Here is a 26,063-nt window from a genome sequence, read left to right as displayed (position 1 = left end):
ATATGTGTATGCGACCAATAACATTTGATTTGAGATGTAAATTGACCGAGAGCTGTGTTTAGTAAATGGGGTATCTTTCAAAGCTTCCAACCTACTTCACTTGAGGAGACCAGGCTTGCTAAACATAAATGGGGCGGCAGGGTAGCCTAGTGGTTAGAGTGTTGAATCCCCGAGCTGACAAGGTACAAATCTGTCGTTCTGCCCCTGAACAGGCAGTTAACCCACTGTTCCTAGGCCGTCATTGAAAATAAGAATTTGTTCTTCACTGACTAGTTAAATAAAGGTAAAATAAAATAAATAACCCGAAGCGCTCAAGTAGACCCTTGAATGCCCAACACAAGTACACTTCAACTCACTATTCCCCATTACAACGGGGCTCCCGAGTAGCGCAGCGGTCTAAGGCACTCAGTGCTAGAGGTGTCACTACAGACCCTGGTTCGATTCCAGGCTGTATCACAACCGGCTGCGATTGGGAGTCCCATAGGGGGTAGCCTAGTGGTTAGAGCGTTGTACTAGTAACAGGAAGGTTGCAAGTTCAAACCCACGAGCTGACAAGGTCCAAATCTGTCGTTCTGCCCCTGAACAGGCAGTTAACCCACTGTTCCTAGGCCGTCATTGAAAATAAGAATTTGTTCATAACTGACTTACCTAGTTAAATAAAATAAAAATAGGAGATAATCAGAGATCTTGTCGATGTCTCTTTCGGACATTAAAGAGGTTGAGCCATATGGAACCTGATAACCTTTCAATAAGAAGGGAGACAGGCTTTACAGTACCGTTGGCTGCCATTGGTATGGTGTTGAGCTTCAGGGCCCATTTAACTTGACTTTACAGGCTACACACATCACCTGGAATGCAGGCTACACACATCACATGGAATGCAGGCTGCGGTATTCTTTCCTATTCAGCAGACAAAAACATGGCCCTGGGCTTATGACAATGACAGCTCAAAGAACCACGCAGTTCCTGAAACAAGGGTACCTGTGCTGAGACAATGGCAAACGTGAAGTCATCCAGGGGGAAAGAACGAGATCATTGGGAACAAAACCTATCTACAGTAAATCAGTGAAATGTGTAGTAAAACCGTTCTTAACTGACTTGCCTAGTTAAATAAAGGTTAAATAAATAAATGAGATCTATGCCACAAATGCTGCATGAGAATCACATGACCCAAGGCCATTTCCATGTAAAAGGACCCATTCAACCCAACATGTGAATGAGTCCTTTCAAAATGGGTGTCAAATGAAAGCTAAGCTAAGCTATTATAATACTGTATACAGATCAGAGAGGAAGCTATTATAATACTGTATACAGATCAGAGAGGAAGCTATTATAATACTGTATACAGATCAGAGAGGAAGCTATTATAACACTGTATACAGATCAGACCATAGGGGAAGCTATTATAATACTGTATACAGATCAGACCATAGAGGAAGCTATTATAATACTGTATACAGATCAGAGAGGAAGCTATTATAACACTGTATACAGATCAGACCATAGAGGAAGCTATTATAATACTGTATACAGATCAGACCATAGAGGAAGCTATTATAACACTGTATACAGATCAGACCATAGAGGAAGCTATTATAATACTGTATACAGATCAGACCATAGAGGAAGCTATTATAATACTGTATACAGATCAGACCATAGAGGAAGCTATTATAATACTGTATACAGATCAGAGAGGAAGCTATTATAATACTGTATACAGATCAGACCATAGGGGAAGTTATTATAATACTGTATACAGATCAGAGAGGAAGCTATTATAATACAGTATACAGATCAGACCATAGGGGAAGTTATTATAATACTGTATACAGATCAGACCATAGAGGAAGCTATTATAATACTGTATACAGATCAGAGAGGAAGCTATTAAAAAGCTGTATACAGATCAGACCATAGGGGAAGCTATTATAATACTGTATACAGATCAGACCATAGAGGAAGCTATTATAATACTGTATACAGATCAGAGAGGAAGCTATTAAAAAGCTGTATACAGATCAGACCATAGGGGAAGCTATTATAATACTGTATACAGATCAGACCATAGAGGAAGCTATTATAATACTGTATACAGATCAGACCATAGAGGAAGCTATTATAATACTGTATACAGATCAGACCATAGAGGAAGCTATTATAACACTGTATACAGATCAGACCATAGAGGAAGCTATTATAATACTGTATACAGATCAGAGAGGAAGCTATTATAATACTGTATACAGATCAGACCATAGGGGAAGTTATTATAATACTGTATACAGATCAGAGAGGAAGCTATTAAAAAGCTGTATACAGATCAGACCATAGGGGAAGCTATTATAATACTGTATACAGATCAGACCATAGAGGAAGCTATTATAATACTGTATACAGATCAGAGAGGAAGCTATTAAAAAGCTGTATATGCCAGTTTGGATTTGGCTTCGCTCCAATCACATCGAGAGCATAGGCTTACTCATTGACAGAAACTAGTAGTTCATCTCCTTGTGTCGTTGTCTTCCGGTGACAAGCTAGCTAGCTAAAATTGTCCATTTCCTAAATTAGCCATGGATGGAGATATGGATTTGAACTTGTGATTTTACTTAATTCTACATACAGGCCATTGATTAATATTTTGTTACAATTAAAAATCAAATTGGCGCCGGAGAAGAAGGCTGATGTTTTACGTGTCCCCAACCGATTGTGTTTTTTGTTCATTATTTCACATTGTTTGTAATTTTTTTTTTTTTACTTATTTTGTACATAATGTTGCCGCTACCGTCTCTTATGACTGAAAACAACTTCTGGACATCAGGACTGCGATTACTCACCACGGACTGGCAGAATTATTTTTTTCCCTGAACAAGTCTGACGTGAATGATATACTGCTTTCTTGCAGAGGCAGAGAAAAAGGGGCCGGAGGGTGGGCTGCCTTCTGAGAATTCGTAGGCGATTGAATAAACCCCCACTTCCTTCCATTCTGCTAGCAAAAATTCAATCTTTGGAGAATAAAATCAATGACCTTTGCGCAAGTTTAAACTACCAACTGGACATTCAAAACTGTAATATCTTATACTTCATGGAGTCGTGGCTGAACGACGACACTATCAACATATAGCTGGCTGGTTATACTCTGTACCGGCAGGATAGAACAGCAGCAATCTGGTAAGACCAGGGGTGGCGGACTATGTATTTTTTGTAAATAATAGGAAGTCTCGAACTAGTTCTTGCCTGAGGTAGTGCATCTCTTGATAAACTGTAGACAACACTATCTACCTAGAGGGATTTCATCTGTATTTTTCGTAGCTGTTTTACATAACACCACAGACTGAGGCTGGCACTAAGACAGCATTGAATGCATATGAGAGCACCAGCTGTTCCAGAAGACTGTGAGATCACGCTCTCCGCAGCCGATGTGAGTAAGACCTTTAACTCCTTCGATATAGGGGGCACTCTTTTAATTTTTGGATAAAAAAACGTTCCCGTTTTAAACAAGATATTTTGTCACGAAAAGATGCTCGACTATGCATATAATTGACAGATTTGGAAAGAAAACACTGACATTTCCAAAACTGCAAAGATATTGTCTGTGAGTGCCACAGAACTGATGCTACAGGCGAAACCAAGATGAAATTTCAAACAGGAAATGCCCCACATTTTGAAGGCGCTGTGTTCCAATGTCTCCTTATATGGCTGTGAATGCGCCAGGAATGAGCTTACACTTTCTGTCGTTTCCCCAAGGTGTCTGCAGCATTGTGATGTATTTGTAGGCATATCATTGGAAGATTGACCATTTTACACTACATCTACCAGGTGCTCGCTTGGTGTCCTCAGTCGCAATTATTGCGTAATCTCCAGCTGCGTGTATTTTTCCATTTGCTTCCGAGCAGAAACCCAACTGCCACGAATGATTTATCATCGAATAGATATGTGAAAAACACCTTGAGGATTGATTCTAAACAACGTTTGCCATGTTTCTGTCAATATTATGGAGTTAATTTGGAAAAAAGTTTGGCGTTGTAATGACTGAATTTTCAGGGTTTTTTCTTAGCCAAACGTGATGAACAAAACAGAGCGATTTCTCTTACACAAATAATATTTTGGGAAAAACTGAACATTTGCTATCTGAAAGTCTCCTCATTGAAAACATCCGAAGTTCTTCAAAGGTAAATGATTTTATTTGAATGCTTTTCTTGTTTTTGTGAAAATGTTGCCTGCTGAATGCTAGGCTTAATGCTATGCTAGCTATCAATACTCTTACACAAATGCTTGTGTAGCTATGGTTGAAAAGCATATTTTGAAAATCTGAGATGACAGTGTTGTTAACAAAAGGCTAAGCTTGTGCGTGAATATATTTCTTTCATTTCATTTGCGATTTTCATGAATAGTTAACGTTGCGTTATGGTAATGAGCTTGAGGCTATGATTACGCTCCCGGATACGGGATTGCTCGACGCAAGAAGTTAAACAGGTCAACATTCACAAGGCGGCAGGGCCAGACAGATTACCAGGACGTGTACTGCGAGCATGCGCTGATCAACTGGCAAGTGTCTTCACTGACATTTTCAACCTCTCCCTGTCTGAGTCTGTAATACCAACATGTTTTAAGCAGACCACCATAGTCCCTTGTGCCCAAGAATACTAAGGTAACCTGCCTAAATGACTACCGACCCGTAGCACTCATGTCTGTAGCCATGAAGTGCTTTGAAAGGCTGGTCAAGGCTCACATCAATACCATTATCCCAGAAACCATAGACCCACTCCAATCTGCATACCGCCCCAACAGATCCACAGATGATGCAATCTCTATTGCACTCCACACTGCCCTTTCCCACCTGGACAAAAGGAAAACCTGTGTGAGAATGCTATTCATTGACTACAGCTCAGCGTTCAAAACAATAGTGCCCTCAAAGCTTATCAACAAGCTAAGGACCCTGGGACTAAACACCTCCCTCTGCAACTGGGTTCTGGACTTCCTGACGGGCCGCCCCCAGGTGGTAAGGGTAGGTAGCCACGCTGATCCTCAACACAGGGGTCCCTCAGGGGTGCGTGCTCAGTCCCCTCCTGTACTCTCTGTTTACTCATGACTGCACGGCCAGGCACAACTCCAACACCATCATTAAGTTTGCCGATGACATAACAGTGGTAGGCCTGACCACCGACAACAACGAGACAGCCTATACGGAGGTGGTCAGAGACCTGGCTGTGTGGTGCCAGGACAACAACCTCTCCCTCAATGTGATCAAGACAAAGGAAATTATTGTGGACTACTGGAAAAAGAGGACCGAGCACGCCCCCATTCTCATCGACAGTCTCAAAGAGGGCACAACAAAACCTATTCCCCCTCAGGAGACTGAAAAGATTTGGCATGGGTCCTCGGATCCTCAAAAGGTTCTACAGCTGCACCATCGAGAGCATCCTGACTGGTTGCATCACTAACTGGTATGGCAACTGCCCGGCCTCCGACCGCAAGGCACTACAGAGGGTAGTGTGAACGGCCCAGTACATCAGTGTGGCCAAGCTTCCTGCCATCCAGGACCTCTATACCAGGCAGTGTCAGAGGAAGGCCCTGAAAATTGTCAAAGACTCCAGCCACCCTAGTCATAGACTGCTCTCTCTGCTAACGCACGGCAAGCGGTACAGGAGCGCCAAGTCTTGGTACAAGAGGCTTATAAACAGCTTCTACCCCCCAAGCCATAAAACTCCTGAACACCTAATCAAATGGCTAAACAGACTATTTGCATTTCCCCCCTCTTTTACACCGCTGCTCCTCTCTGTTGTTATCATCTATACACAGTCACTTTAATAACTCTACCTACATGTATATATTACCTCAACTAACCCCGCACATTGACTCTGTATGGTAGCCCCCTGTATATAGTCTCGTGATTGTTATTTTACTGCTGCTCTTTAATTACTTGTTACTTTTATTTCTTATTCTAATCAGTTTAAAAAAAACTGCATTGTTGGTTAGGGGCTCGTAAGTAAGCATTCCACTGTAAGGTCACACCTGTTGTATTCGGCGCATGTGACTAATACAATTTGATTTGATTATAATGGCAATTCTGATCCAACCATAAAATACATTGTGCCCCTGGACTGAGAGGATGGAAGTTCAATATGTAGCTAGATGCAGAAGGCTAATGTTAACTAGCTAACATTGCCCATGAATGGAAGTTTGGTTAGCGAGCAAGCATTTTATACAGGTAGCCTAGGACAACAAGAAATAAAAGTGTGTTACTGTATGACAGAGTGATAGACCGTTTTGTCAACATGAAAGAGAGAAGGATGGCATTGGTGTTTCTCAACAAGTAGGGTGAGTCAACATCTTTGTCTACTTGCAAAAATGCACCCCCCCCCACACAGAGAAAACATCACCATGGAAAGTCACATCATATTTAACTTGTTCATTGAACTAAATTGTGTTTGGTATTTTTTTGTCACTGTATTAGATGAAGTGTAGGTGATTTGATGTTGAAATGTTGATGTATAGTATAGTGGAGGCAGCTCCTGTTTTCTTTGTGACCTACAGTAACTCTCTGTGGTTCTAAATCAATAGTTGTTCAGTGGTCTGAAAATGTCAGAAACATTAACTTGCTTGACCATGATGTAGGTCCTTTAACGGTTTGTTACAAGCAATATGCTTTGTGGACTTAACTGGACAGATGTTGCTCTCCGGTTTGGTGACGAAACAAAAGGTGTGGTTGAATTTATTCTGCCACTGTGTCTTCTTACTGTCTCTGCCTTTAGGCCTGTATATCATGGTGTCAAGGCATACGAACTAACAGGTTATAGCGCAAACTACGCAATTATCACAATACATAGGTTGTAATATGGCTTTTTTTCTGGCTTTCCCATTGATTTTACCCACGCAAGTCACTGTCTGTAACTGATGATCTGTCTGATAGTAGTGTGTCTCATTACTAACCACTGTCTGTAACTGATGATCTGTCTGATAGTAGTGTGTCTCGTTACTAACCACTGTCTGTAACTGATGATCTGTCTGATAGTAGTGTGTCTCGTTACTAACCACTGTCTGTTACTGATGATCTGTCTGATAGTAGTGTGTCTCGTTACTAACCACTGTCTGTTACTGATGATCTGTCTGATAGTAGTGTGTCTCGTTACTAACCACTGTCTGTTACTGATGATCTGTCTGATAGTAGTGTGTCTCGTTACTAACCCCTGTCTGTAACTGATGATCTGTCTGATAGTAGTGTGTCTCGTTACTAACCACTGTCTGTAACTAATGATCTGTCTGATAGTAGTGTGTCTCGTTACTAACCCCTGTCTGTAACTGATGATCTGTCTGATAGTAGTGTGTCTCGTTACTAACCCCTGTCTGTAACTGATGATCTGTCTGATAGTAGTGTGTCTCGTTACTAACCACTGTCTGTAACTGATGATCTGTCTGATAGTAGTGTGTCTCGTTACTAACCACTGTCTGTAACTGATGATCTGTCTGATAGTAGTGTGTCTCGTTACTAACCACTGTCTGTAACTGATGATCTGTCTGATAGTAGTGTGTCTCGTTACTAACCACTGTCTGTAACTGATGATCTGTCTGATAGTAGTGTGTCTCGTTACTAACCACTGTCTGTAACTGATGATCTGTCTGATAGTAGTGTGTCTCGTTACTAACCACTGTCTGTTACTGATGATCTGTCTGATAGTGTGTCTCGTTACTAACCACTGTCTGTAACTGATGATCTGTCTGATAGTAGTGTGTCTCGTTACTAACCACTGTCTGTAACTGATGATCTGTCTGATAGTAGTGTGTCTCGTTACTAACCACTGTCTGTAACTGATGATCTGTCTGATAGTAGTGTGTCTCGTTACTAACCACTGTCTGTTACTGATGATCTGTCTGATAGTGTGTCTCGTTACTAACCACTGTCTGTAACTAATGATCTGTCTGATAGTAGTGTGTCTCGTTACTAACCACTGTCTGTAACTGATGATCTGTCTGATAGTAGTTTGTCTCGTTACTAACCACTGTCTGTAACTGATGATCTGTCTGATAGTAGTGTGTCTCGTTACTAACCACTGTCTGTAACTGATGATATGTCTGATAGTAGTGTGTCTCGTTACTAACCACTGTCTGTAACTGATGATATGTCTGATAGTGTGTCTCGTTACTAACCACTGTCTGTAACTAATGATCTGTCTGATAGTAGTGTGTCTCGTTACTAACCACTGTCTGTAACTGATGATCTGTCTGATAGTAGTTTGTCTCGTTACTAACCACTGTCTGTAACTGATGATCTGTCTGATAGTAGTGTGTCTCGTTACTAACCACTGTCTGTAACTGATGATATGTCTGATAGTAGTGTGTCTCGTTACTAACCACGGTCTATAACTAATGATCTGTCTGATAGTAGTGTGTCTCGTTACTAACCACTGTCTGTAACTAATGATCTGTCTGATAGTAGTGTGTCTCGTTACTAACCACTGTCTGTAACTGATGATTTGTCTTATAATTAGAACATGCCTGTCGTCACTTTTCAGACAGACACTAAATGTACAAGGTTCTGTGAGGTAAACTAATCATCATACCCCAACTACATAACTTGCAGACCCACGGGTGGAACATCACATACTGGGTGATACGTTTCCATTCCCCGAAATAGACACGACCGTGTGAGAACCGTACAGTCGATTTGAGCTGCCATGTGACGTCGTATTGTTAACACACTGGAACGCTATCGCTCTCCGCACCTTGTTCAATATTCTGAATAAACTGTTCAAGTTGGCACAGAAGAATGCCTTAGCAGTTTTCACGTTTTTAGTTTCCTTTGTAACAATTTTATTTAATTTATTTCACCTTTAGTAGCTAGTTGAGAACAAGTTCTCATTTACAACTGCGACCTGTCCAAGATAAATAGTTATAAATGGATAGGATTCGTGCATAGACTACTCCACAGCACAGTCGCGTGAGTGTTGAAGATTTTCATTATGTAATTCAAAAAACATATTTATATGACCAAGTACCAACCTGTCTCCACCTATTTTGATAGCGTCCCTTATGATCGTTATGTAATAACATAATCATAATAACGTTAGGCTACTGTCCCGACTTGAATCAGTTGTTCCCTAATCGTCAGCTCATGTCTGTCCTACTTCCAATTAACTTGTCGTTCTTCAAAAACAACGGGCAAATCCAGTACCAGGAACGCGAAGCAGAAATCAATCTGCCGCTCAATGACGATGTCTGTGGTCTCGACGTGGACAACACCTACCGTGGCGGAAGCTGCGGGTAGCTATGCTGTCGAGTATATCATTTCCACGGCGCACTCACAGAAGACAAAATTCGGCCGAATGTCCACATCATCGTCTTCGATAGTAAAGAAGTCCGTGGGGAAAGGTAGACAAGACTGGAAGAGGAGAAGCGGTTGTCGGAGTTGTCAAAACGAAGGCAGAGGAGCACTGAGCACATGGAATGTCTGCTGGCTGACTTGTTGCGCCGAGCATCGCATCTACGAGCGCAGTGGGCAGTGGCTTATTCCCGCTTCCTCCTGCGTTGTTTTGTGTGTCCTACTAACTGTAGCCTTTACGGTCCAAGGACCTGCACAAAGGACATCACTGACATTCATTCGTACAGAGAGCGCTCATTATTCATATCTTGTGTATACATTTTTTTATCCAGAATCATGTTGGCTAAACAACATAATATTAGGCACTATAGGCCTAGTCCAAATATGGATAGCCTACGGCATTATACATTATGTGGGCTGAGAGGTTCTTGCTAAACCCTAGACCCGACATGTTCATTCAATTATGAAAATTAAAACATGCAAATTGACTTACACAATTCGAAGAACACAGAAAATGTCCATTCCCATATTAAAAAGCATGTGCACTGTGTTGTGGAACAAAGGGGCCTTTCATAATAAAACTGATGGAGGGAGGAAGCCAGCACCTGATTAGAAGGGGGTTATGGCTAAGGGGGGAGTCCACGTGCTTCACGTTGGCTGTGGTCAGATGGGAGGAAAGACTGAGGAGCTGTCTTGAATTCCAATCATGTGCGTTTTAACCTGACTCCATCTTTCCCGCCTATGATCTGAAGACACAGTGGAACCACCATAAAAAAAGGAATCGTATTACGGAAGTGGTCAGATGACGTGGTTGCTAAGCTACAGGACTGTTTTGCTAGCACAGACTGGAATATGTTCCCGGGATTCTTCCTGATGGCATTGAGGAGTACACCACATCAGTCACTGGATTCATCAATAAGTGCATCGATGACTTCGTCCCCACAGTGACCGTACGTACATACCCCGACCAGAAGCCATGGATTACAGGCAACATCTGCATTGAGCTAAAGGAGCAGGACTCTAACCCAGATGCTTATAAGAAATCCCGCTATGCCATCCAACAAACCATCAAACAGGCAACGCGTCAATACAGGAATAAGATTGAATCCTACTACACTGGCTACGACGCTCGTCAGATTTGGCAGGGCTCGCAAACTATTACGGACTAGAGGTCGACTGATTCATCGGAATGGCCGATTAATTAGGGCCGATTTCAAGTTTTCATAACAATCGGTAATCTGACTTTTTGGACGCTGATTATGGCGATCACATTGCAATCCACGAGGAAACTGCGTGGCAGACTGACTTCCTGTTACGGCAGGCTGACTTCCTGTTACGGCAGGCTGACTTCCTGTTACCCGAGTGCAGCGTCAAAAGGACCTTGAGGCTGCAAGGAGACAAGGTAAGTTGCTAGCTAGCATTAAACTTATCATAAAAAAACAACCAATCTTAACATAACCACTAGTTAACTACACATGGTTGATGATATTACTAGGTTAACTAACTTGTCCTGCGTTGCATGTAATCAATGCGGTGCCTGTTCATTTATCATCGTATCACAGCCTACTTAAACTTCCCCAAACAGGTGGTGATTTAGCAAAAGCGCATTCGCGAAAAAAGAACAATCGTTGCACAAATGTACCTAACCATAAACATCAATGTATTTCTTAAAATCAATACACAGAAGTATATATTTTTAAACCTGCATATTTAGTTAAAAGAAATTCATGTTCGCAGGCAATATTAACTAGGGAAATTGTGTCACTTCTTTTGTGTTCAGTGTGAGTAGAGTCAGGGTATATGCAAAAGTTTGGGCCTGGCTCGTTGCGAACTGTGTGAAAACCATAATTAATTTTCCAGAATTTTACATAATTATGACCATAACATTAAAGGTTGTGCAATGTAACAGCAATATTTAGACTTAGGGATGCCACCCGTTAGATAAAATACGGAACGGTTCTGTATTTCACTGAAAGAATAAACGTTTTGTTTTAGAAATGATTGTTTCCGGATTTGACCATATAAATGACCAAAGGTTGGTATTTCTGTGTTTATTATATTATTATTAAGTCTGATATGATATTTGATATAGCAGTCTGACTGAGCGGTGGTAGGCAGCAGCAGGCTCGTAAGCATTCATTCATTCAAACACTTTCCTGCGTTTGCCAGTAGCTCTTAGCAATGCTTGAAGCACAGCGCTATTCAAGCCTAGAAACTCCCGAGATTAGAATGGCAATACTAAAGTGCCTATAAGAACATCCAATAGTCAAAGGTATAAAAAAATATACAAATGGTAGTTTATGCTGGTAACAGGTATCACCAGCCAGCTTCAGTCCACACCACCACCAGGAGTATGGAGTTGAGAGTGTGCAGTGACATTCTACTTCTTAACTTTGACTTGAACACACTCATTTGGCTGAACAGCCGTTCAACCTCCGCATTTGAGTGTGGCAAGGAGAGGGCAGCGAGTGCAGCTTTGCACAGTTCTTCATAAGGATTTGACCCGGAAGAGTCCGTGTAGTTATTCACTTCAAAACCAGACTGTATTTTCAGTTGAGTCCCACCTAAACAGATGGATGTTTCTCCATTCGGAAACAATTTTATCACTTGTTTGAGGCTGGTACTTCAGTAGCTCAGCTACTTTAATCATTTCAGTGGTGTCTTTATTGTGCTTTAGTGTTTCCTTAACACTGAACAAGGCCATGTTTCGCAAGGATTCAAGGTTGTCTGGGAGCCTTGCTTGCAGCTCCTTGCTTAAAGAAACAATGTAGTTGATGCACTGTCTCCGAATGAACTTTTTGTCCTCTGGCGTAAGACTGGTAGGTCACCGAAGGTATGGTGATGGACTGAGTGATGATGCATCTTTCAGGACATCCATTGTTGCCATAAGGTTGACTACTCTGCTGCAAATTTGATGTTAAGAGGTGTACCAGATTGTCCAAAAACCTGACAGGATCAGTTTGCTCCTCCCTCAAATAACTTCACTGCAACTTGTACGTCAGACAGGATTGATTTCAAGAATGTCAGGTAGACATAGGTTGTCTTGTCCATGTACCTGGCGTGGAGCACAACCACCATGTAGCAATGCTCACTGGCATTGGTCAGTTCTTCCCACTGGCCCAATATACGAGTTACCGCAGCCTCAATTGATAGCCAGCGTGTGGCAAACACTTTGGTGATCTGCAGGGGTTTCTGGCCACAATTAATGGTGGAATACACTGCTTTGTACGCACCGTACCGTTTTTGGGGAAATAGAAAACCAGTTGTAGGTTTCCCTGATTAAGTACTCAACACTCCTAGGGATGGTTTCTTTGGATGCTGCACACACAGCGGATGGCACGCACAGCGAATGGCACGCACAGAGGATGGCACGCACAGCGAATGGCACGCACAGCGAATGGCACACACAGCGAATGACACGCACAGCGAATGGCACGCACAGCGAATGGCACGCACAGCGAATGGCACACACACCGAATGGCACACACAGCAGATGGCACACACAGCGAATGGCACACAGCAGATGGCACGCACAGCGAATGGCACACACGCACAGCGGATTAGTAGCAAATTGGGCAATGCATATTCTTCCTTTAAAATGTTGTGCAACCCGTTGTGCATCCCAGTCATCACGGACGCACAATCAGTGCCAATACCCTGAAGATTCTCGTTTTTAAGGTTACACTTCTCAAGAAACTCAGCTACTGCCTCTGCTATTGATCTGGCATCCCCCCCTCTCCAATTCAACCAGCCCGAGAAATGTGGACACAACCGTTATTTTTTTTAGCACTGAAATCCCGAATCACCAAATCCAGGTATTTTGAGACACTGACATCAGTGGACTCATCCAAAAGGAGACTGAACTTCTCATCCCCCACATCTGATGTTACCCTTTTGAGAAAATAAGGAGCCAGTACTCCCCTAATCATTTCTGTGCACTTGATACGGTGCATTTGTAAGTTTGTTCCTGCCACAGAATCTGAAAAGGCAGCTTTGCAAGCCATACTTTAAATGGTGGCATGCTAGCAGCGAACAATGCTCCGTTAATGGCCGTTGCCATAGTAGCTTCTACGCTTTTGCAGTTATCCACTTTCTAAACCAACTGTGGTAATATAGACTGCGTTGCGGGGTTGTACGGTTTTGCTTTTGCAAGCATATCTGATCTGCAGTACGCACAGTATGCCAGACAATCATCACCAATTACTGGCTTCAGCAACCCTTTCAATTCAGGTGCAGACTCCCACTCTTTTCTCTACAATTTTGATTGAGCCATGTTGATTGATGTTGTAAGTTCTGTTCAAGATCAAACATTCGTGACCAACTATATTCATTGGGTTTGTCTCGTCGACCGCATACTACTGCTGCTGCAGTAGTCAGCCAACAATGATTAGCAATTTGCTGAAATTGCAGCTGGCCTGCTGCTGCCTGTGCACGAGCTGAGCGCCTGCTGCTGACGTCACTCACAACGCACTTTTGCAGCCAGGCACGTGTGTTGTGACTGAGTGTGTGACAGAGAAAATCGTTGTAGTGTCATTTAGAGCTATATCTAGCAACACAATTGCTAAGTTGTCATCACTGTTAAAACACCGGTTGTAATTCATCTGTCACATTTGATTTGACATTATTGATGTGTCTGTGGGAAGGAGTCGTTTTTAATTTGTTTAATCCATACACTTACCCACCTCAATTAGCCTACGCATGAGGACAAATCCAATACAAAACTATAAATTGGTAAGTAAAACGTCATTGCACTCAATACAGCCAGAGGCAAAGACTCCGGTAGGAACAGTCATTTTCTTGAGACTGTGCGCTTCAGTGTGTAGCTCATTCATTCTGGTAGTGCTCCCTTCTTCCAACCGTGTTTCCATAGAAACCGCTGTGTGCAAGGCTGGGGTGTTTGTATGGCGCTTTTATATTGAGCCAGTCAGGCTTGGTCACCTGCTTTTTTCCCAGCCAGTCAGGCTTGGTCACCTGATTTCTCAAAAAGCTGAAAAGAACCCTGCAGCTGGGCTATTGGCAAATCCCCAACTAGACTAAGAAAACACACTCTGACCCATATCCTTGAACTCACTTTTTATAAACTAGGCCAACGTGCAATGAATGCACTGAGAGAGTGGAGAAACAAATGGCATTATTATGGTGCTGTGCTGAACAAGCTCTCATAACCTGGTAAACTAGAGCCCCACTCTGGCCAATGTGGCATACTGCATCACCAAATGTATCAGTGCCTAACTAAACAACAATGAAGTAAAACATGTATGAAAGTAGCGGAATGTAAGTAACATTTTAAATAACGCGTTATAAGGGCATTTACAATGCTTTGTTTTATTTACTTGTACACGTATTTGACACGTATAGTGCGTCATAACTCGTAATAGTAACATGATAATATACCCTCACTACACAGTCCCTCCAGGATTCTGTGATTTCACCTTTTTTGTTGTTTTTGTGCAAAATCCAAAATTTTCCGCATGTTATGCGATAGCTTGCAAATGTAAATCAGTCACCGCATTATTTCATCATTAAACAGTCAAATCGCGGCAAAAATCACTGTATAAAATTGTCTGATCAACGCGTTACAAAATGAGGGCTCGCAATATGAACTAATCACAGCGCATTTACCGCAACAACAAAAATATATCAAGCCACAATCTTTTACCTCACTAGTTCATTTTCGTTACCAACTGGACAGAAGCCATGCAAAATGTCAGAATTGCTGCAGCTAAAATTAAAACATTTTTGCACGCCACTAAACACAAAAAAAGAGGGTCTGACTATCATGCATAACGCGCTGTTTTTAGGGCATATCTGCCTGTTTGGACTAGCATTAGTGACTTTTCGTAGCAGGTTAGGATAATAAATGTGGCATGTTTGGAGAATTAACGTGGTTTAGGGTGAATAGGTTAAAGATTACAATGCAAACAGCTACGCATCGAAGACTGAAACTTGTTTGCTGTGTACGCTTGCTAAATTGCTGGATTTCTTTGAAAATGTGTGTCCTGTGATGCGATGATTGTGTTATTTTCTCTGAGCCCTTATACCAAAGCTTTAGGGTTAGGGAAATGGTAGGGTTAGCTAAAATTGTCCCCAACACCACTCAAACATACTTGTATTTAGTTACAATCAGGCTTGCCCTGAGAACTGTCTTGGTTTCCACTAATGGTATGCTGCACATTATGCATCCTCACCCTATTGGATACATGGGGTAACACAACATTACATTGTATGCATTCGACTAAAACGTTATTTTCAACAAGTAGGATCTATGATACATTATGCACAGGGCCGGCCCTAGCCTTTAGGGGGCCCTAAGCGAGATTTGGTTCGGGGACCCCCCCCACCACATCATAAGCAAAACATTTTAGTGCCTCTTGAAGGTGGAGAGTTTTAAAGTAAATTTTCTGCAATTCTACACATTTTGCCATTTTGGCGCAAAGAACATTTTGCAACTTTCTAACTTGTTTGACTTATTATCTACTTAATTTGCCATGAGTCGGAAAGAAAAATTTATCCTGCGATTCTCCACATGTTGCCATGACTTCGGTCATGTTAATATATCTGAATATGGTGTTCCTGAGAAGAAGGATCGTCATGCTGACGCTAGTGCTGTAGTTAAAGCTGCTCCACCATTCTAAATGCCCTTGGAAAATTGGCCTATAGTTTGATGACACGTTGAACTTTGAAATGCAATGTTTTGGGGTAAATCTTGGAGGGATTTTATATATTAAACTAGTTTATACGGAAACCGATGTCTCGTCTACCCCGTTACAGTATTCAATCCTGTCACCCTTGTCTCAACCCTGTTACAGTATTCAAGCCTGTCACCCTTGTCTCAACCCCGTTACAGTATTCAACCCTGTCACCCTTGTCTCAACCCCGTTACAGTATTCAACCCTGTCACCTTTGTCTCAACCCCGTTACAGTATTCAACCCTGTCACCTTTGTCTCAACCCCGTTACAGTATTCAACCCTGTCACCCTTGTCTCAACCCCGTTACAGTATTCAACCCTGTCACCTTTGTCTCAACCCCGTTACAGTATTCAACCCTGTCACCTTTGTCTCAACCCCGTTACAGTATTCAACCCTGTCACCTTTGTCTCAACCCCGTTACAGTATTCAACCCTGTCACCTTTGTCTCAACCCCGTTACAGTATTCAACCCTGTCACCTTTGTCTCAACCCCGTTACAGTATTCAACCCTGTCACCTTTGTCTCAACCCCGTTACAGTATTCAACCCTGTCACCTTTGTCTCAACCCTGTTACAGTATTCAACCCTGTCACCCTTGTCTCAACCCCGTTACAGTATTCAACCCTGTCACCTTTGTCTCAACCCCGTTACAGTATTCAACCCTGTCACCTTTGTCTCAACCCCGTTACAGTATTCAACCCTGTCACCTTTGTCTCAACCCCGTTACAGTATTCAACCCTGTCACCTTTGTCTCAACCCCGTTACAGTATTCAACCCTGTCACCTTTGTCTCAACCCCGTTACAGTATTCAACCCTGTCACCTTTGTCTCAACCCCGTTACAGTATTCAACCCTGTCACCTTTGTCTCAACCCTGTTACAGTATTCAACCCTGTCACCCTTGTCTCAACCCCGTTACAGTATTCAACCCTGTCACCTTTGTCTCAACCCCGTTACAGTATTCAACCCTGTCACCTTTGTCTCAACCCCGTTACAGTATTCAACCCTGTCACCTTTGTCTCAACCCCGTTACAGTATTCAACCCTGTCACCTTTGTCTCAACCCCGTTACAGTATTCAACCCTGTCACCTTTGTCTCAACCCCGTTACAGTATTCAACCCTGTCACCTTTGTCTCAACCCCGTTACAGTATTCAACCCTGTCACCTTTGTCTCAACCCCGTTACAGTATTCAACCCTGTCACCTTTGTCTCAACCCCGTTACAGTATTAAACCCTGTCACCTTTGTCTCAACCCCGTTACAGTATTCAACCTTGTCACCTTTGTCTCAACCCCGTTACAGTATTCAACCCTGTCACCTTTGTCTCAACCCCGTTACAGTATTCAACCCTGTCACCTTTGTCTCAACCCCGTTACAGTATTCAACCCTGTCACCTTTGTCTCAACCCCGTTACAGTATTCAACCCTGTCACCTTTGTCTCAACCCCGTTACAGTATTCAACCCTGTCACCCTTGTCTCAACCCCGTTACAGTATTCAACCCTGTCACCTTTGTCTCAACCCCGTTACAGTATTCAACCCTGTCACCTTTGTCTCAACCCCGTTACAGTATTCAACCCTGTCACCTTTGTCTCAACCCCGTTACAGTATTCAACCCTGTCACCTTTGTCTCAACCCCGTTACAGTATTCAACCCTGTCACCTTTGTCTCAACCCCGTTACAGTATTCAACCCTGTCACCTTTGTCTCAACCCCGTTACAGTATTCAACCCTGTCACCTTTGTCTCAACCCTGTTACAGTATTCAACCCTGTCACCCTTGTCTCAACCCCGTTACAGTATTCAACCCTGTCACCTTTGTCTCAACCCCGTTACAGTATTCAACCCTGTCACCTTTGTCTCAACCCCGTTACAGTATTCAACCCTGTCACCTTTGTCTCAACCCCGTTACAGTATTCAACCCTGTCACCTTTGTCTCAACCCCGTTACAGTATTCAACCCTGTCACCTTTGTCTCAACCCCGTTACAGTATTCAACCCTGTCACCTTTGTCTCAACCCCGTTACAGTATTCAACCCTGTCACCTTTGTCTCAACCCCGTTACAGTATTCAACCCTGTCACCTTTGTCTCAACCCTGTTACAGTATTCAACCCTGTCACCCTTGTCTCAACCCCGTTACAGTATTCAACCCTGTCACCTTTGTCTCAACCCCGTTACAGTATTCAACCCTGTCACCTTTGTCTCAACCCCGTTACAGTATTCAACCCTGTCACCTTTGTCTCAACCCCGTTACAGTATTCAACCCTGTCACCTTTGTCTCAACCCCGTTACAGTATTCAACCCTGTCACCTTTGTCTCAACCCCGTTACAGTATTCAACCCTGTCACCTTTGTCTCAACCCCGTTACAGTATTCAACCCTGTCACCTTTGTCTCAACCCCGTTACAGTATTCAACCCTGTCACCTTTGTCTCAACCCCGTTACAGTATTAAACCCTGTCACCTTTGTCTCAACCCCGTTACAGTATTCAACCTTGTCACCTTTGTCTCAACCCCGTTACAGTATTCAACCCTGTCACCTTTGTCTCAACCCCGTTACAGTATTCAACCCTGTCACCTTTGTCTCAACCCCGTTACAGTATTCAACCCTGTCACCTTTGTCTCAACCCCGTTACAGTATTCAACCCTGTCACCTTTGTCTCAACCCTGTTACAGTATTCAACCCTGTCACCCTTGTCTCAACCCCGTTACAGTATTCAACCCTGTCACCTTTGTCTCAACCCCGTTACAGTATTCAACCGTCACCTTTGTCTCAACCCCGTTACAGTATTCAACCCTGTCACCTTTGTCTCAACCCCGTTACAGTATTCAACCCTGTCACCTTTGTCTCAACCCCGTTACAGTATTCAACCCTGTCACCTTTGTCTCAACCCCGTTACAGTATTCAACCCTGTCACCTTTGTCTCAACCCCGTTACAGTATTCAACCCTGTCACCTTTGTCTCAACCCCGTTACAGTATTCAACCCTGTCACCTTTGTCTCAACCCCGTTACAGTATTCGACCCTGTCACCCTTGTCTCAACCCCGTTACAGTATTAAACCCTGTCACCCTTGTCTCAACCCCGTTACAGTATTAAACCCTGTCACATTTGTCTCAACCCCGTTACAGTATTCAACCCTGTCACCTTTGTCTCAACCCCGTTACAGTATTCAACCCTGTCACCTTTGTCTCAACCCCGTTACAGTATTAAACCCTGTCACCCTTGTCTCAACCCCGTTACAGTATTAAACCCTGTCACCCTTGTCTCAACCCCGTTACAGTATTCAACCCCGTCACCTTTGTCTCAACCCCGTCACATGACAATATTTGTTAAATAAAATGGCAAAGAATAATAAAGATGAATTTAGTAATTTCTGAGCTCAGTGTGAAATCTTAAGGACAATCCGAAGAAGATTAGATTTATGTTACAATTCTGAATGGAAAGGATTTTATTTAAAATGATAAGCCCGCTGACACATGTCTATTTCAGTGTAAAGCAACATTGCAATTTTACATACATTTTATATTTATAATAATTGAATTGATTTGGGGGACACATGAGCATTTAGGTAAATGTTGATTGTTATAACAAGTATCTTTTATAATCATATTCAGACAACTTCCATATTGTCTGTGACGGGGTTGAAGATAAATGGTGTCCATATCAGACAATAATGGACAATAATAAACAAGGGTTTTAATGCCCGAGATCGGAGAATGGGTTTTCTTGTAGGTTTAATATGTACTTAATGTCGTGGGGTTTTCAGAAAATGCATTTATTCGAGTTATTTTTTATTTTATTTATTTTTTACCGCAGCCCAAGAATGACCCATAAATTCTTGGTGGCCACTCAGGGTCTTTGCACATGCGCTCTAGCCAACAGCTCGCCGATACAGTGCGGCTAGACTACCTACATTATGATATAGTTTTTGTCAAACGGCAGTCAAGTATCGATGATGACGTCACCAGAATAAGACCATCGATATTTATTAGAAAGGAGCGTCAAGCTCATCACCTTGCTCTTTCACCTCCCCTGTGAAGTTCATCATAACTTATTTCATCTGTAGCCTAATAAACTGTATTCTTTCCCGATGAGTCGGAGTGAGAGGACAGCGCAACATGTCATCACGTGACTCCACATTTACGTCGACATTACGGTTATTATATCATTATTTGAGCATAAAGGTGTCTACAACGCTATTTCTCGCATAATTGATTTTAGACCCAAAATTATTGCACCGTGTCGAACGAACAAATTGTCTGTCCGCATTTATAAAATTGTACCGGCATTTCATGTTTCAATCAGCCTGGCCACGTCTTTTACATTCATCTGCATGAAATGAATGGAAACATGGTTACAGACCGACATGAGGGAAACATGGTTACAGACCGACATGAGGGAACACATGGTTACAGACCGACATGAGAGGGAAACATGGTTACAGACCGACATGAGAGGGAAACATGGTTACAGACCGACATGAGAGGGAAACATGGTTACAGACCGACATGAGAGGGAAACATGGTTACAGACCGACATGAGAGGGAAACATGGTTACAGACCGACATGAGAGGGAAACATGGTTACAGACCGACATGAGAGGGAAACATGGTTACAGACCGACATGAGAGGGAAACATGGTTACAGACCGACATGAGAGGGAAACATGGTTACAGACCGACATGAGAGGGAAACATGGTTACAGACTGACATGAGAGGGAAACATGGTTACAGACTGACATGAGGGAAACATGGTTACAGACTGACATGAGGGAAACATGGTTACAGACTGACATGAGGGAAACATGGTTACAGACTGACATGAGGGAAACATGGTTACAGACTGACATGAGGGAAACATGGTTACAGACTGACATGAGGGAAACATGGTTACAGACTGACATGAGGGAAACATGGTTACAGACTGACATGAGGGAAACATGGTTACAGACTGACATGAGGGAAACATGGTTACAGACTGACATGAGAGGGAAACATGGTTACAGACTGACATGAGAGGGAAACATGTTGACGCAATAAACCCGTATCATGTTGACGCAATAAACCCGTATCACGTTGACGCAATAAACCCGTATCACGTTGACGCAATAAACCCGTATCACGTTGACGCAATAAACCCGTATCACGTTGACGCAATAAACCCGTATCACGTTGACGCAATAAACCGTAATAACAACACCTATTGTGATCCTTTTCCTTCCCTGTGCTGTGGAGAAAAAAAAGACAAGACAGATGGGACAGGAGTGATTGTCTCATAAAAAGATTTATTTTTTCGCCTAAATGTACAAAGGCAAGTTACAGCATTGTATAAAAAAAGACATGTGGCAATGTACACTTTACATAAGAGAGAAACCCTTGGGGGGGGAAAGGGGGAGGGGCAAAGAGGGGGATGGAACCAAAACAAAACATAGCAATTAAAAAAAGCTGTAAACATCTTTCTCTCAAGTACCGATGACTGATACTGAGCTACTGCTCTGGGGACGTGGGTTTAGGGGGCGTGGGTTTAGGGGGGCGTGGGTTTAGGGGGGCGTGGGTTTAGGGGACGTGGGTTTAGGGGACGTGGGTTTAGGGGACGTGGGTTTAGGGGGGCGTGGGTTTAGGGGCCGTGGGTTTAGGGGGGCGTGGGTTTAGGGGGCGTGGGTTTAGGGGGCGTGGGTTTAGGGGACGTGGGTTTAGGGGGCGTGGGTTTAGGGGACGTGGGTTTAGGGGACGTGGGTTTAGGGGACGTGGGTTTAGGGGGCGTGGGTTTAGGGGACGTGGGTTTAGGGGACGTGGGTTTAGGGGACGTGGGTTTAGGGGGCGGGCTTATGAATAAAGAAACAGGAAAAGGAAATCCCACAAGAACATTGTCCTCCCGCGGCGGAGTAACACAAGGAATGACAGACTACCCAAGCACAGTGAGACAACACCTCAACAACGGCTGCCGTGGGAGTATGATCATTATCTAATTTCTCTGTCTGTATTAAAAAAAACAAAAAAGAATCCCCAAACTCGATCCTCCCAAAAAAATGTATCAAGCACTTTTTTCCGCGTATCATAAAAATAAAAATAAACATTTTTCACCAGCAGAGGTCCTGGTTTAACAGACCCGTTAAATGAGTATTAATATATAATCTGGTTCTGACCTCCGATCACACTCCATACAGAACGTGTTAAAAGCATTTTATTTTTTAACACGGGCTCTTCTCCCATTGTATGACAAGACATATTTCCAAACAAAACCTAAACCCTCTACTTCAGAGAAAAGGACAGGGGGCGGGGGGGGGAATATAATCTGTGCCAGCATCCAATCAAGGCTGAGCATCAACAGTATTGTGGTGAGAGTAGGGCTTATCAACCAGGTCACCCGTCAACAACATTCATACAACAGTAACATATGAACTGACATCACTACAGGACAGGACAGAACCAAAGTCAACCTCGATGAGCTTACCATAGAAATAGAAGCAATAGAATGGCATTCCAGACGTCATTGAACATTGACTTGAATGGAGATCCCCCCCCCTTTTTCTAGTGACTGGATCATTATGGATCCTACAGGCCTCTTATGTTAGTGTTTATCAGGGTAATTCAACTGGAACGTGTCTGATTAGGAGAACTATTAGAGTATTACTGGAATGAATGGACTCTCACAGGGGGCAGTGCTCTGAGCACGGCCTATATAATTGTTCATGATAGCGTTGGCCTGATCTCTTGGTGAATGAAACGCCACTTTGGTCTGTTTGAGGTCTGTTTCACCGCCGCTGCCACAACAAACGTGTCATTCCCATTGGCTTCGCTAAATCACATTTATGTATAAAACACACACACACAAAAAAAAATCAAATTTATTAGTTCAGATTTCCTGTGCTGCTCTCTCAAAAGCACGCCAGATCCATGAAGGGCAAGGAAAGCATCACGGCGAATCAGATTTACTGATTTACAGACAGGCGGTTGAGTGGGCGCTGTGCGGCTGCGGCAGGATGAATGGGGATCATTAGCAGGAGAAGAGAGGACGCGGTGGGAGAATCTGAGTTCTACCTCTCTATCACTCCTCTGTGGGCAGCTGCTCGGCCCTCAACCTTCGTCTATCCCGGCAGGTAGTAATAACAACACAAAGCATTCATGAGCAGTATCTCATGGAAACAAAAAACAAACAACAAACAAGAGCAACAAATGAGGGTTAAAATGACAAGGTTGAAATGTGACTTGTTTTCCTTGAGGGTGGTCGAGGCGGCTTGGGAACGTGTGTGACGAGGGGACTAAAATGGCATCATGGGCTTCAAGAGTGGGGATACAGGCTACTGGTGGAGGGGTTAATAACAACAGAGGCTACTGAAGGGTTGGACTCCACAGTTTATATTATATCAACAATGGAAAGGGGTGGGGGGGAGAAGGCTAACAAGACAGAAAGCATAGGACATTTTCCAATAGCGTCCGACAACCGTTGAAAAACGAATTCCTCTGTACACTTTAAACAGAAACCACAGTGAGAGGGGCGGAGATGGGAACAGTGTCCCAAAGCAATGTGCATCTGACTTGATCCACTAGGAGGGACATTGTGCGGGGCTAATGTTTACACCATGCAGCCACACACAAACAGACAGAGATAGTTGGAAAGGAGAGGGAGGTGAGAGGAGGTGGGCCTGCAGGAGAGACTCCATTTTGAAATTGCGCTCATTCACCAAAAAATTAACAGGGGCATGTGCCAACTCCCAGTAACACAGCACTCCACAACTAGAAGTCCTAGAATAAATATTACAGGAGAGAGCTGCCCGTCTCTCCATCACTACAGGCCAGAACAGAGGGAGAGAGCTGCCCGTCTCTCCATCACTACAGGCCAGAACAGAGGGAGAGAGCTGCCCGTCTCTCCATCACTACAGGCCAGAACAGAGGGAGAGAGCTGCCCGTCTCTCCATCACTACAGGCCAGAACAGAGGGAGAGAGCTGCCCGTCTCTCCATCACTACAGGCCAGAACAGAGGGAGAGAGCTGCCCGTCTCTCCATCACTACAGGCCAGAACAGAGGGAGAGAGCTGCCCGTCTCTCCATCACTACAGGCCAGAACAGAGGGAGAGACCTGCCCGTCTCTCCATCACTACAGGCCAGAACAGAGGGAGAGTGAGTGCAGTCATATCTACTGAGCATCCTCTGACAGCTCTAGAGAGTTTCCCCTTTGTGTTCTTACATGTCCATTGATGAGGGACGACTGCAGATAACCCATGATGCAGTTCGGTGAGAGACTAGCGACAGCCAGACGGTGGCTTGCAGACCGTTCTCATATAGCCATGTAGGTCCCAGACAGTGTGCATAAACAGACAAAACAAAAGCCTTGTGCACTTTACGACCTGGGCTACCTGCCTGCCTGCCTGCCTGTCTGAGAACCCCTCTCCCCCTCCAGCCTCTGCAGTGCCCAGTGAAGATGGAACTAGAGGCAACATCTGAAGAGTCCAGGCAGCTCCTCTGATTAGTGCAACCTGCCAGGTCACAGCTTGGAAAGCACCAGGATGGTACATCTCTGCTCCTCTCTGTTCCTCTTCTCTCTTAGCCAAAGTACCTCCAGGCACAAATATGTCCTCTCCCTTTAAGCCAGGGCCCTTGCTGAGCAGCTGGGAGCTGGAGCAGATGCATTGGAGCTACTTTGTAAACTGCATGACCCTTTGGGAAAGGAAACCAGGAGACAGCTGTCACCGCCACCACAGAAAGGCCAGTAGCGTTCAACACAGGGACAAACAGCCAAAGGAGTTTGTTTTACCACTGGGTCAGAGTGAGATGGAAACATGGTCGTCAAGCCAACAAGACACAAAGAAAAAAAAAAATATTCAAATAAACTGCTAAAATAATACAAAAACATGAATAGTGACGAGACTAATGCTGTGGAACGAACAACGCACCAAAATAAAAAGCCTTGTACAAATAAAAAGCAACAAAACAACAAACACGGATAGTTTGACTCTCTGAATGAACTCAAGTAGGCGATTGATAACTTTTCACACAAAACAACTACAGATTCAACATGAATGTCTGTCCTCCTGGAACTGAACAGAGGAAGAGGAGGGCTGTCTCTGTCAGTATTAAGGAGAAGAGCAACTTCGGCTTGCATAGAAAGCCCAGAGTGGTGGAGAGGGATGGAGACAACGAAAACCAGTCGCTCCCCTTTCAGTCACCCCTCCTCTGGCCCAAACAACGACCCCCCCCCCCCAAAAAAAATGGGTCCATTGCAATGAATGTCTCAAAATGTCAGTGGGTAGTTTGGTGGATGAATGAAACAACCCAGAAGTCAAGCTGCAGCCCATTACGCTGAGTCTCAGGGTCAGCCATCAGTCCTATAGGTCCATATCTCTATGTAGTGATTTATGATTGACCCCTGTCCCATCTGCACCCTCCACTTCCAATATGGCCGTCCGTGTGATAAGGCCTCACTCCATCAGAACGTGTCAGCCTCGTCAGGCCTCTGACCTTTTAGTCCATCACGTGACTGGCTGGCCGGCCAGAGGATGGGGCTCGGCGAGCCCTCAACCCAGCCACGGGAAGCCTTGCCGTAGGGTGGCCATCCCACTAGCGGAGGGAGGAGGAAGCAGAACAGCCGGAACAACCAGGCAGAAACTAAAAAAAACACACCAAACACCATTGAACTGATGTCTTAAAATGAGCTCTGCAGCAGGCTTCTTCGTGTGATCCAGTCACATGGCTCCAAGCAAGGTCGAGGTCAGCCAATCAGGTCTCCCTGTGGGGAAAAAAAAAAACAGACGGGGAGAGTTATATGACAGCAATGCTAAGAATTTAACATCCACATTCAACAAGATGATTGGCCTGTAAACTTACATTGTAGTTAAGCCCTACAGATAACCGCACATACTGTATACACTGACACTTTCAATGTAATGTAGTTGATGTCGGATCATATTTTGTCCAGCAGAGGGCATCATAGACTGCAGTTTCATCAAACAACCAGAAATCCTTCTAGTCGTCAGACAGAAGCGTTTATTTCTTGACTTAGAAAAAAAGAGAAAGAGAAACACTACATGGTCAAAAGTATGTGGACACCCCTTCAAATTAGTGCA

General features: G+C 43.6%; 2 protein-coding genes across 5 annotated transcripts in view; both read right to left on the bottom strand.

The window, feature by feature from the left end:
* Window positions 1–9,495, bottom strand: part of LOC109897443 (GRAM domain-containing protein 2A-like) — a 55,572-nt gene extending 46,077 nt beyond the window's left edge. The window contains exon 1 of the mRNA XM_031833012.1: window positions 9,245–9,495. The gene's annotated coding sequence lies outside the window, so the exon portion shown is untranslated. The remainder of the gene's footprint in view (window positions 1–9,244) is intronic.
* An 11,770-nt stretch (window positions 9,496–21,265) lies between these two features.
* Window positions 21,266–26,063, bottom strand: part of LOC109897699 (zinc finger protein 609) — a 189,472-nt gene continuing 184,674 nt past the window's right edge. For all 4 annotated transcript variants that reach the window (XM_020492218.2, XM_020492219.2, XM_020492220.2 and 1 more), the window contains one exon: window positions 21,266–25,726. The gene's annotated coding sequence lies outside the window, so the exon portion shown is untranslated. The remainder of the gene's footprint in view (window positions 25,727–26,063) is intronic.

The sequence above is a fragment of the Oncorhynchus kisutch genome, linkage group LG10 (genome assembly GCF_002021735.2).
Source record: "Oncorhynchus kisutch isolate 150728-3 linkage group LG10, Okis_V2, whole genome shotgun sequence".
NCBI classification, from domain to species: Eukaryota; Metazoa; Chordata; class Actinopteri; order Salmoniformes; family Salmonidae; genus Oncorhynchus; species Oncorhynchus kisutch.
This window is presented reverse-complemented; position numbering and strand designations above follow the sequence as displayed.